Genomic DNA, 11,080 nt, shown 5'->3' with positions numbered 1-11,080 from the left:
AGTTCCTTCGTCTGTTAAGGAATTGCATGGATTCCTGGCCAATTCCTTCCTCTGTAAAGGAATTGCGTGGATTCCTAGGGCTCATTAGATATTACAGGAGATTTGTGCAGAATTATGGGCTGATAGCTATGCCCGTCACTGCACAACAAAAAAGAATGCCTTCCATTGGAACCTAGTAGCCGACTCTGCATTTTTGACTCTCAAAAGAGCCCTCACATCTGTTCATGTTCTTGACTTTCAGATTTTTCCTCCCCATTTACAGTAGAGTGTGACGCATCCTCTGAGGGAGTGGGAGCAATTTTGCTGTAGGATGATCGCCCTATTGCTTATTTTAGCAAAGGGTTATCTTATTCCAGCAGCCTCAAATCTGCTTATGACAAAGAACTTTTGGCTTTTGTTCTAGCTTTACAAAAGTGGAAAGATTACTCGATGGGCAGCCACTTTTATGTTCATATAGATCATAGAAGTTTAAAATATCTCTTAGAGTAGTGCCTTTCCACCAATGAACAACTCTTACCTTTTGACTTTTCTATTGTCTATAAGGCAGGTAAAGACTATATTGGCACTGATTCACTCTCACATCACCCTCACCATGCTGACTTTTTGGCACTTGCAATTCTTATCCCACTCGATTTCTCCAATTGGGCCCAAGGATTACAAGATGATGCATATACCTGAGATTTACTTGTTGCCCTCCAAGCAGGTCTGACTTCCTATCCTAATTTTCATATGGTCGATTCTAAGCTTTTTTACAAAACTCGTGTGGTCATCCCAAATGATATGGCTTTGCGACAGAAACTTTTAGCTGAAGCTCATGACACTCCGACAACAGGCCACGGTGGGTATTTGACGACCTTTAAATGTCTCAATTCTACTTTTTACTGGCCAAAGCTCAAGCAAGATGTCAAAGCTTATGTGTAGAATTGTCTCGTTTATTAGAATTGTCTCATCTATTGTGGGAGATTGTGCGTCTCCATGGCCTTTCACGTTCCATCATATCAGATCGAGATGTCATCTTCCTTATCACTTTTTGGCAGGAGCTCTTTCACCTAAGTCAGACTAAGCTTTAGGTTAGTACTGCTTACCACCCTCAAACAGATGGATAGACCGAGGTGGGTGAATCGTTGTTTGGAAACTTATCTGAGGTGCTTCACCTTGGAGCAGCCCCGTTCATGAAGCAAATTCCTCTCTTAGGCAGCATATTCCTTTAACATGGAATTTAACACTTCAGCTGGCACCTCACCTTTTCAAATTGTTTATGAAAGAGAACCCCCTATGCTAACTCCTCTTGTACGTGGTGAAACTCACATAGTTGATTTGGAAGCACAACTCTTCGAACGTGATGTCATGCTTCAAATCCTCAAAGACAATTTGCAAAAAAGCCTAGACACGTATGAAACCAGCAGATGCTCATAGGGAGTTATCCTTTGAAGTAGGTGACTATGTCCTTTTGAAAATTCAGCCTTATCGCCAGCAATCCCTTGCTCGATGACGCTATGCCAAGCTGTCTCCTAAGTTCTTTGGACCTTATAAAATCATCAAACGAGTTGGTTCAATAGCGTATGAGCTTGAGCTCCCATCCAATGCTAAGGCTCATCCTATTTTTCATTTCATTGCTTCGACCTGCACTTGGCCACCATATTCCAGCTACACCAGTACCGCTACCAGTAAATGATGATTGGGAATTGGAATTAACACTTGCAAAAGTCCTAGACCATCGCTGGTTTCATCGGTCAGGCACTTCAACTTTGGAGCTCCTCATTTAGTGGGAAAAACATCTAGTAAAAGAAGCAAGTTGCGAGGAGTGTGACCTCTTGGTTGACTGGTTCCCTCAATTTTGCCTTGAGGACAAGTCAAGTTTTCAACGGGGGAGTACTGATACAAACCCTCCTTTGAAAACTTATTCAAGAAAGAAATTTAACTCCTCACGTGCTTTGTACATGGGTTTAGAGCATTTGGAAGAAATCAAAACTATTGGAGAAGATGAAATTAATCCGTGCTGGAATTTCTCAAAGAATAGAAACTGCTTCACGTGCTTGGTTTTGTTGCTGCAGTTCACTTATCCACTTCCCCACTTTCCCAATTACTTAGGATTTGATTTGCTTTCTTGTCAGTATTTATATTTTATTTTCTTGTTCTTAATTTCATCATTATTGAAGTATTAATTAGAGTTGTAAAGAGTCTGGTCCTCTTCATACGGACTAAGCAAATGAAGCTTTCCCTTTTCTCAATAAATTTTCTTTCTTTTCTTTTTATTTTATGCTGCTGCTATCAGAGGAATAGCCTCAATAATTGATTTGGCCAAAGTCACACTGCCACAAGGGAGAGGTGCTTAGAACTCAAAAAAGATAGTCGATTGCTAATTCTATCCAAAATATATTGATAGGTATGCTTGTGGCTCTATCGTGGAGCAATGGAACCCCTAAATACTTGCCAAGGTTGTTCGTTTCCTCGAATCCCAATGTGCCAATTAAGATCCTTCTATCTTCTCTAAAGACATTCTGGGAAAAGAAAATTGTGTCTTAGCACAATTCACCTTTTGGCCAGAACAGACATAAAAATCAACCAAAATGACTTGAAAAATGTGCCTACTCACTTGTAACTCCGAAAGCAAGATAAGGTCATCCGAAAAAAAAAAAAGATGGGAGAGGAACGGACGGTTTCTAGAAAGCTTGATGGGCTTCCATTTATTCTAATTTACCGCAAGAGATGGCATGCGACAGTCTCTCCATGCAAAGCACAACTGGAAGGATGGAAAGAATTCGACACAAAACCATTCCAAAGAAGCTTCATCGAGCTAGATGACACACAGCTCATTATCACATTCACAAAGGCAGGAGGAAGATTGAGATCACTAAGAGTATCATAGAGAAAATCCCAGCTGATTCTATAGGCTTTCTCCAAGTCAACTTTGATTTCCATATAACCCACCTTTCTAGTTTTCTACAATAAGATAGTTTACTAATTAGTAAAGAAGTTACAATATTAATGGAATGTAATACAATATCAAGGTTTCTAATTTAGTTAAAATACTAGGTTTATGGCCCCGCGCAATGCTACGGGGGATCCTTCTTGCAGTGAGTCAATTTATATAATAAATAGTTTTACACCATTTATAATAATTTATTCATTACATTTTTACATTAAATTTATAATATTTTATACCCTATATCTATATTTATATTATACTAAATTGTCAAGTAAACAATTTTATGACTATGCAAATAGGCATGAACATGACCTAGTAACATTTGTCTTCATATGAATGTCCATAAAACTTTGAATTGTGAGGGTACCCTTCTCTATCTCTATGGATCTGCTAAAAACTCATCCTAATCTGCAAAGCTCATCTTTGATATTATTATATCAATGATATGAAGTAACTATATATTTTCATGCAGCAAAAATTTGTCATTCAAGTCAAACCAAGTTTAATAATAGAGAATAATTAATGAAAAAAAAAAAAAGAAGAAGCTCAAATTGAAAAATATCACAACCTACACTCTTGGCTTCCTATCTTGCCAATCATTTTATATATGTAATGAGAATTTTGAAACTTGAGCTTGCTAAATCCCAATTCTCCTAACTTTCAAATGGTCATCATTTGAGATAACTAAAAGAACATTCTTAAGATTTAGAGTGCACATTAATTAGATAAAAATAGGAAAAATGATTAAATTGTCAAGGATATATTTTGAACTACAATTGTTCTCCAAGAATATTGCAAATTTTGGTGCAAAATGCAATGCACCACTTAAAGCCTTAAATTACAGAATGACTTTGCTGCGAGTTACTTAAAAGGCATGATTATTTCTCAGCTGAATCTGGCGCAAAAGTGAACTCACCTTGATTTTAGGGGGCTGTGAATAATGGCATTTGGTTCATTGTGAAGATAAGTCATGCCTCTCGTCAAATATGATTTAAAAAATGCAAATAGCATAATAATCAAAATCACCAATGCTACATGAATCACTTAAAAAGATTAGTTCAATGATGAAGTTGAAAGAGTCGTATAGGCTGACAAACAAACACAAGACCCTAATGCATGAAGTTTAGAGCTAAAAAATAAGTTATAGTCTCAGTCAAAAAAAGAAGGGAAGATAAAAAAACATGCGGTCAAGATCTTCCATTATGTGTATTTTTAGATTTTATTGCCTCTAGGAATAGAAGCCTCCCTGCTGATGTAATTCAAATTTAACCCAAAAGTGAATTAATGCATAATTTAGCTTAACATACCCCTATTACAATTTTGTCAATCCAATCCTGCTTTGCACAGCTCCTAAAGAAACTAAGAAACTAAACTGTAAGCATAAAAGATAGCTTAAGTGATCAAAATAGGGAAGAGAAGAACACCATGAAAGTAGATATAGTATGAAAAGAGGAATTAGATTATTTCTATCTCATATGTTAGAAACAAAAAAGGCAAAAGAAAAAGAGAAACACTAAAAATTATCAAATGTAATTTAATAGGTTTTGTACATATCCAAAGTTGCTCATAACAAAGTGTAGTAAAAGAAATATTGTGAAGGCAAGAATAACACAGATAAAATTTAAATAACCTATTCCTTCCACTTGGAATAAGTTAAGTCAAAAAACTCAATCAATTTTTCAAGAAACACATTAGAAAAAAAAACAAAAATCTATAGAAATAGAGAGTAATATTTTTCTCACCAATCTTTTAGTCTTTTCTTCTTTAAACCTTGGATGATTTTTCTAAAATAAGACAATGTAGGTGATTAGTTACCTGTTATGTTTACTCGAGTATCAACAAATAATGTAGGTTACACTTAGAAATTCATAAAATAGAAGCAATGAATCAAAGACCCATTACCATAAAATAACAAATAAAAATAAAAAATGAAAAAAAAAAACAGAGAACAAACCATTAAAAAAGGATGAAGCTAATGTATTTCTACACAAAATGAACCAACAGAAATGAAGGTTGGACATAAATAAATAAAGATTTATTTACTATAAAAGCAATACACAAGAAAAATAAACAACCAAAATTTGGCCTCAAAAGTACCTACTTTGAGCTTAAAGTGCTAATAATTTCAAGTCTCTATTTTCATTTAGACAACCACCACCAGAAATTTTAGACTAAGAACTGAAAAACCAAATATTAGAACATTTTCAGTGAAATTTACAAATCAGAATATCTGAAGCTCAACAGAAGGGTAATTATAACCAAATGCATTCCAATTAGATTTGCTGTGTCCAATTTTAGAAGCAGGAACTGTTTTTGCTTTTGAGCTAGACTTGGAATCGTATTTGAGTTCCTCCTACAATGCAATACCAAAAGAAAATCCAAAACAAAGCATAGAAGACCCAAAGTAGAACACAAATATTGCAGTTCATCTAATAAAGTTCCCAATAAACTTAATAATTATTGCATAATTTTTTTTTTTTCCAAATCTGGATGATTACCTGTATCATAACAATTATTGTGGTTTCACTGCAAAGAGCAATTTAAGTGCTCTTGAAGCTTGACTTCCTCGTCCATAACCTTGAAAGCTTCTTTCTAGATAAAAGTTTCTGCTTGGTATTAAATCATCTTTAACTTTCTCATTTTTTCCACCTTCATTTGTCTTTGTCTTAGCCAAGGCATTCTTTGATTTAGAAACAGTAATGAAAACCCATCAGCATCTGGGGGCTAGGATTCAGTGGTCAACATACAAGGACTCTACATTATCAAAGCTATCCAATATCTCCTGTAAAAAATTGTTGCATTAGGAACTCCTTTATAGTAATATTAGCATTTTTTGGACTTAACAAAACTTACAAAAAGCATATTATCTAATTTGCATAGAGCTGAGAGATTTATGTAGAGATCTGACCATGGTCTGGACGTATGACCTGGGTAAAAACAAAAAGCCAACAAAAACACATTCAAGAAATCATTCATATATTTAAGCCCAAACGTGTATAAATTTTTTACTTTTGCTTTTGCTTTCTTCCAGAAATATTTTAGCCATCACTATTCATTCTTGTGTAATGAGGAATATTTACTTTTTGAATATTTATGGAAATGAACGGTCTCCATTTTCAGTATTGCAATTTTTCTCAAATTTAAACCGCTCAACAACATCTAACACAAATTGATAGGGGAAAAGAGTTTAAGAAATAATAAGGAACCAATCGAAACTGACCTTAACACCTGGGATTGCCAAAACAGTGCGAACTCGTCGGAATCCATGGCTGCCACGGTAACGATTATTTCCAGCTTCAATCTCTCCCAAACAAGGCTAAATAAATTGAAGGAAATCCATCATGAAACAAAAACAAAAAGAAAAAAGGAAGAGAGAATTGAAGGACAAAGAGACGTCTTCTTTCATCCTTTGTGCGCAGAAAAATTAAAAAAAAAAAAGGAAAGAAGGGAAAGGAAAGGGTTTTGCATTGCATGGTTAACATGTGTTGGTGCAAATAAATTTGAGTGTAACATGTCTTTGCTAAAAACTTAGGTTCTAAACACATGGAGAATGACAAAAAGAAGAAAAAAGGAAAAAAAAAACTAAGCAATACGTAGATCCCGTTCGAACCCTGACCCTTGGGAAACAAAATCAATAACTAACGAACCTGAGCACAGACACTAGTACATAATATTTGGTGGTGGAGCGGCGGGGGACATAAACACTACAACTGCCCTCCTCGTTTTAGTATATATATATATAAATTAATAATATATAGACAAATTTGTCGATTTATAATTTATAATTATAACCAATATTTATTTCTAATATATAAATCATATTTAGTATATATTATCATATTCATTTCTTCGCGAGTTGTTTTATTAATTTTCGTTTTATATAGAAAGTACAATATGCCGTTAATTTATTTAAAATAATTATAAATTTCAATTAGTTTAACAAAGTTTTAATTAGAGTTTATAATTCAAACACTACTTTTTTTAATCCTAGATAATTTTATATAAAATATAATTTATACAATTCAAATAATTCAATGCGGATAATAATAATAGATAGATAAGCAAAAAATTTTAAATAATTTTATGTGGATAATTTTATGTTAAATTAAAAATATTAAAAGCATAAACAAAGAATATAGAATCCCGAAAGATAAAGTTACTGATAAATACTAATAACATATAAACAAAATTAACTATCTACTAAATCAAGGAGGATAAAAATCAGTTAAATTAAATCTAAATTTACAATTAATATTGTTCTATCGTTCATATGTCTATCCCTTGGGTGCGTAATCAAGGGAAATTCTATGCAATAAAATGTTTCTGGCTTTCCATCTTATTCATCATCCAATTTGTGACACTACATTTTGTACCAACAAAGACTCAAATATAGATATGTAAATATTCAAAATAACTCATCGTTACATACCATGAAATAATAAAAGTAATAAAATCATAAATCATATGACATAAAAAATTAAAAGGCTCTCAATCCCGACATATACTTATCAAAAATGAGAAAAGATATAGCATTACATCGATTGAAGTAGAAGAGCTGACTATATATTTACACTGAAGTTGCTTTTGTCACTTCTCCTATTTAAAATCTGAAAAACATATAAACAAATAAATAAAGGATTTTATAAAATTTGTAGAAACAAAATTCTGAAACTTAATTCCTATTCAAAATCTGAAACACAAATAAACAAATAAAGAAATTTACAAAATTTGTAGAAACAAAAAGTCCGAAACTTAATTCTTGTTTCGGGAAAAGAGAAAGTATAATGACAAATAAAGAGATAGAAAATGAGATAAATAAATTATATTCATTTAAGTTATCAATTAGTTAGGGTTTAAATTATTATTTCGTTAGATTAAACGTAATCTTATTTTAATTTTTTTCATTTCAGTTATCAATTAGTTAGGATTTAAATTATTGATTAGTTAGAGATTAAGCGGAATCTTTTTTAAAATAATAATTATCTACATAAAATAATTAAAAACTATTAAAACTAAGAAAATTTGTAAAAAAAGATAAAAGGAAATTCTGAACGGGGAGAGTGGTTTGTGAAGATCTTTTTTGCTTGAGGATTATATATAAGAACCCATATAATCAATCAAGGATTTTTTTAAAAAATAATTTGTTATTTTATTTATTACCAATCAAAATATTGCACGACTTGTCATTATGAAATTTAACCAATGATGGTGCTAGGGGATCTAGGGGTGGCCCTTGCCCCTAAAAATTTTTTTTAAGATTTTACCCATAAATATTAAAATTTTTTATTTTACTGCTTAAAATTTCTTCTAATCAAAGGTAGGGCGGAGTGCTGCCCTTCTCGTGAAGAAATATGGTAGTAAAATTTTAAATTTAGTTATCCCTTAATTTTTGAAATTTTTTTAGTTCTTCTAACTTTAATTCCTGACTCCATCATTGAATTTAACCATTTTTTTATCAATTTAATATTTCTCCTCTCACTCATGAGTGTATGTGTCTATATATGTGTATATACCTATACATATAAACGGGCGCTTATGATACGAGAAGATTAAGATTTTATTATTGCATTTTACCGTTGAAAATTACTCTTGTATTTTTAGAAATACATAATTTTTGTTTCTATTTTTTTGCCTATATTATACTATGACATACTTATGTCAATGTTTTGTACTTTTCCATCAAAATTGATATTTTATCATGTGTTTTGCTGATATTAAATAATACATCCATATATATTGACTATTTTCTTTGTAAATTCAACTAATTTTATTCCTATATTAACCAAAAAGTATAATAATTTATATAAAGATGATAGTGTAACATAAGTAAAAATAGAGATAAAATTATTATATTTTTAAAATTAATAATACAATTATGTATTTTGATAAAATATAAGGATAAAACATTAACTTTTACTTAAAAACATTTAGGGGGAAAATGAAAATGTAAAAAGGCGGTAGATTGCGCATCACGCACACACGTGCAACCACACTTCCTTCGTCTACGCGCTTAGTCCAAACTGTATTATATTATTATTATTATTATTATTTTTGAGAATGAATTCATTTGAAGCGATTTTAAGTAATTTACAATACAAAAAGTGGATATTTCATCTTGGAGCTCACGGAAATATGACCGCTTATTTTGAAAAAAAATAAAAAAAACCATTGTTTATCTCTTCTGAGACCCCTTTGAAAATGAGCAAAGACCGACCCTCCCTCTCTCTATATATATTTATTTATCAGAAAGTTGAAAAATAAAGAAGGAAAATAAAAATACAAGGAACTTGGTGAGAGAAACACAGAGCTGCATATTACTTGGATCAAAGTTTTTCTGCTCAGGTACTTCATACTTTTCTTTTCTTTTCCGTTTCTTTTATTGAATCTTTTCTTTTTAATTCATTTTTAAATTTATCAAGAAATGAATGAGATGTATCGTAATCGAGGGCCGGATTAGGGTTTGCTCTGCTTCTGCTTAATCAACATAAGGAATGAATTGAAAATCCCTCAATGAATTTGTTTAGTCGGAACTGAATTTTCAAATGAAAATTGCGATTTAGATTTTATGTAAAGAATTTATTACTAAATATTTGTTTGATTTATTTCTTAAAAATTTTGGGTGCAGTTTGAATCGATTGAATTTGGGGTTCTCTTTCCATTTTCTTGTGAATTTTTGTTGTGGAGGATACAGGTAATTTTGGTTGTACTTGTTATCGGAGTATGAGCTTTTCCATCCCGAAGTGATCAAAGGGATAGGACTAATAGATCGCAGAATGCTCGTCAAACATGGGTCCCAAGAGGATCTGGCCCAACTGTTGCTGTGAATCGACCGACAAGCTTCAATTCAACCCCTGAAAGGAATGATGGTGGGCACCCCAATCATTCTTCTGTGCCATCCAATCCTAGGCATGGTGGCAATGCCAATATTAATACCAATTCCAACCCCTCTAGAGGGGGTCGAAAGACTTGGCCTACGAATCACAGGAGAGACAGGGAGAGGAGCCAGACTCAGGAGGTTGAGTTGAAAGATCCCAATATGCCCCAGCTTGTGCAAGAAATTCAGGACAAACTTGTGAAGGGTACTGTTGAGTGTATGATCTGTTATGACATGGTGCGGAGATCTGCATCTGTTTGGTCTTGCTCGAGCTGTTACTCAATTTTTCATTTGAATTGTATTAAGAAATGGGCTCGTGCTCCTACCTCTATTGACTTGTCAGCTGAGAAGAGTCAGGGTTTTAATTGGCGGTGCCCGGGTTGTCAGTCTGTGCAGCTCACATCGTTGAAGGAGATTCGATATGTTTGCTTTTGTGGGAAGAGGACTGATCCACCATCAGATTTGTATTTGACCCCACATTCCTGTGGCGAACCATGTGGGAAGCCGCTTGAAAGGGGAGCTTTGGGCTCTGGTGAGAGTAAAGAGGATCTTTGTCCTCATGTTTGTGTCTTGCAATGTCACCCAGGCCCCTGCCCTCCTTGTAAAGCATTTGCTCCACCGCGGATGTGTCCTTGTGGGAAGAAAATAATCACAACAAGATGTTCAGATCGTATATCTGTCCTTACGTGCGGTCAACGATGTGATAAGCTTCTTGAATGTGGCCGTCATAGATGTGAGAAGATATGCCATGTCGGTCCTTGTGATCCTTGTCAGGTTCTAGTCAATGCTTCATGTTTTTGCAGAAAAACATTGGAAGTTGTCCTATGTGGAGACATGGCTGTAAGAGGGGAAGTGAAAGCTGAAGATGGTGTTTTCTCTTGTAACTCAACATGTGGAAAGATGCTAGGTTGTGGAAATCATACATGTGGCGAAACTTGCCACCCAGGCTTTTGCGGGGACTGTGACTTGATGCCAGGCAGGGTGAAGTCTTGCCATTGTGGGAAAACAAGTTTGCATGTGGAAAGAAAGAGTTGTTTGGATCCAATTCCAAATTGTACAAATATATGTGGTAAACCCCTTCTGTGTGGAATACACCATTGTAAGGAGGTGTGCCATGCTGGGGCTTGCCCACCTTGTCTGGTTTTTGTTACACAAAAATGTCGCTGTGGATCAACCTCTCGAACTGTAGAATGCTACAAAACAAGTGCAGAGAATGAAAAATTTACATGTGAGAAACCTTGCGGTCGGAAGAAGAATTGTGGTAGGCATCGATGTAG

The 11,080-nt window shown here is 33.7% G+C and overlaps 1 long non-coding RNA gene and 1 pseudogene across 1 annotated transcript; one reads left to right on the top strand and one right to left on the bottom strand.

Annotated features, from left to right (window-relative positions):
- Positions 1-5,172: 5,172 nt before the first annotated feature.
- LOC105646378 (uncharacterized) lies at positions 5,173-6,532 on the bottom strand. The gene is made up of 3 exons (XR_001047473.4): positions 6,150-6,532; positions 5,783-5,856; positions 5,173-5,711 (listed from the first exon to the last, which is right to left on the bottom strand). It is a non-coding gene; the product is annotated as an uncharacterized LOC105646378 (long non-coding RNA).
- A 2,818-nt stretch (positions 6,533-9,350) lies between these two features.
- LOC149491747 (NF-X1-type zinc finger protein NFXL1 pseudogene) lies at positions 9,351-11,072 on the top strand (annotated as a pseudogene).
- Positions 11,073-11,080: the final 8 nt, after the last annotated feature.

Source organism: Jatropha curcas, unplaced genomic scaffold (genome assembly GCF_041381405.1).
Source record: "Jatropha curcas cultivar XTBG-Jc1 unplaced genomic scaffold, XTBG_Jcur_1.0 HiC_scaffold_688_pilon, whole genome shotgun sequence".
Lineage (NCBI taxonomy): Eukaryota > Viridiplantae > Streptophyta > Magnoliopsida > Malpighiales > Euphorbiaceae > Jatropha > Jatropha curcas.
Note: the sequence above shows the minus strand (reverse complement) of the source record. Positions and strands in the feature narration are given on the sequence as shown.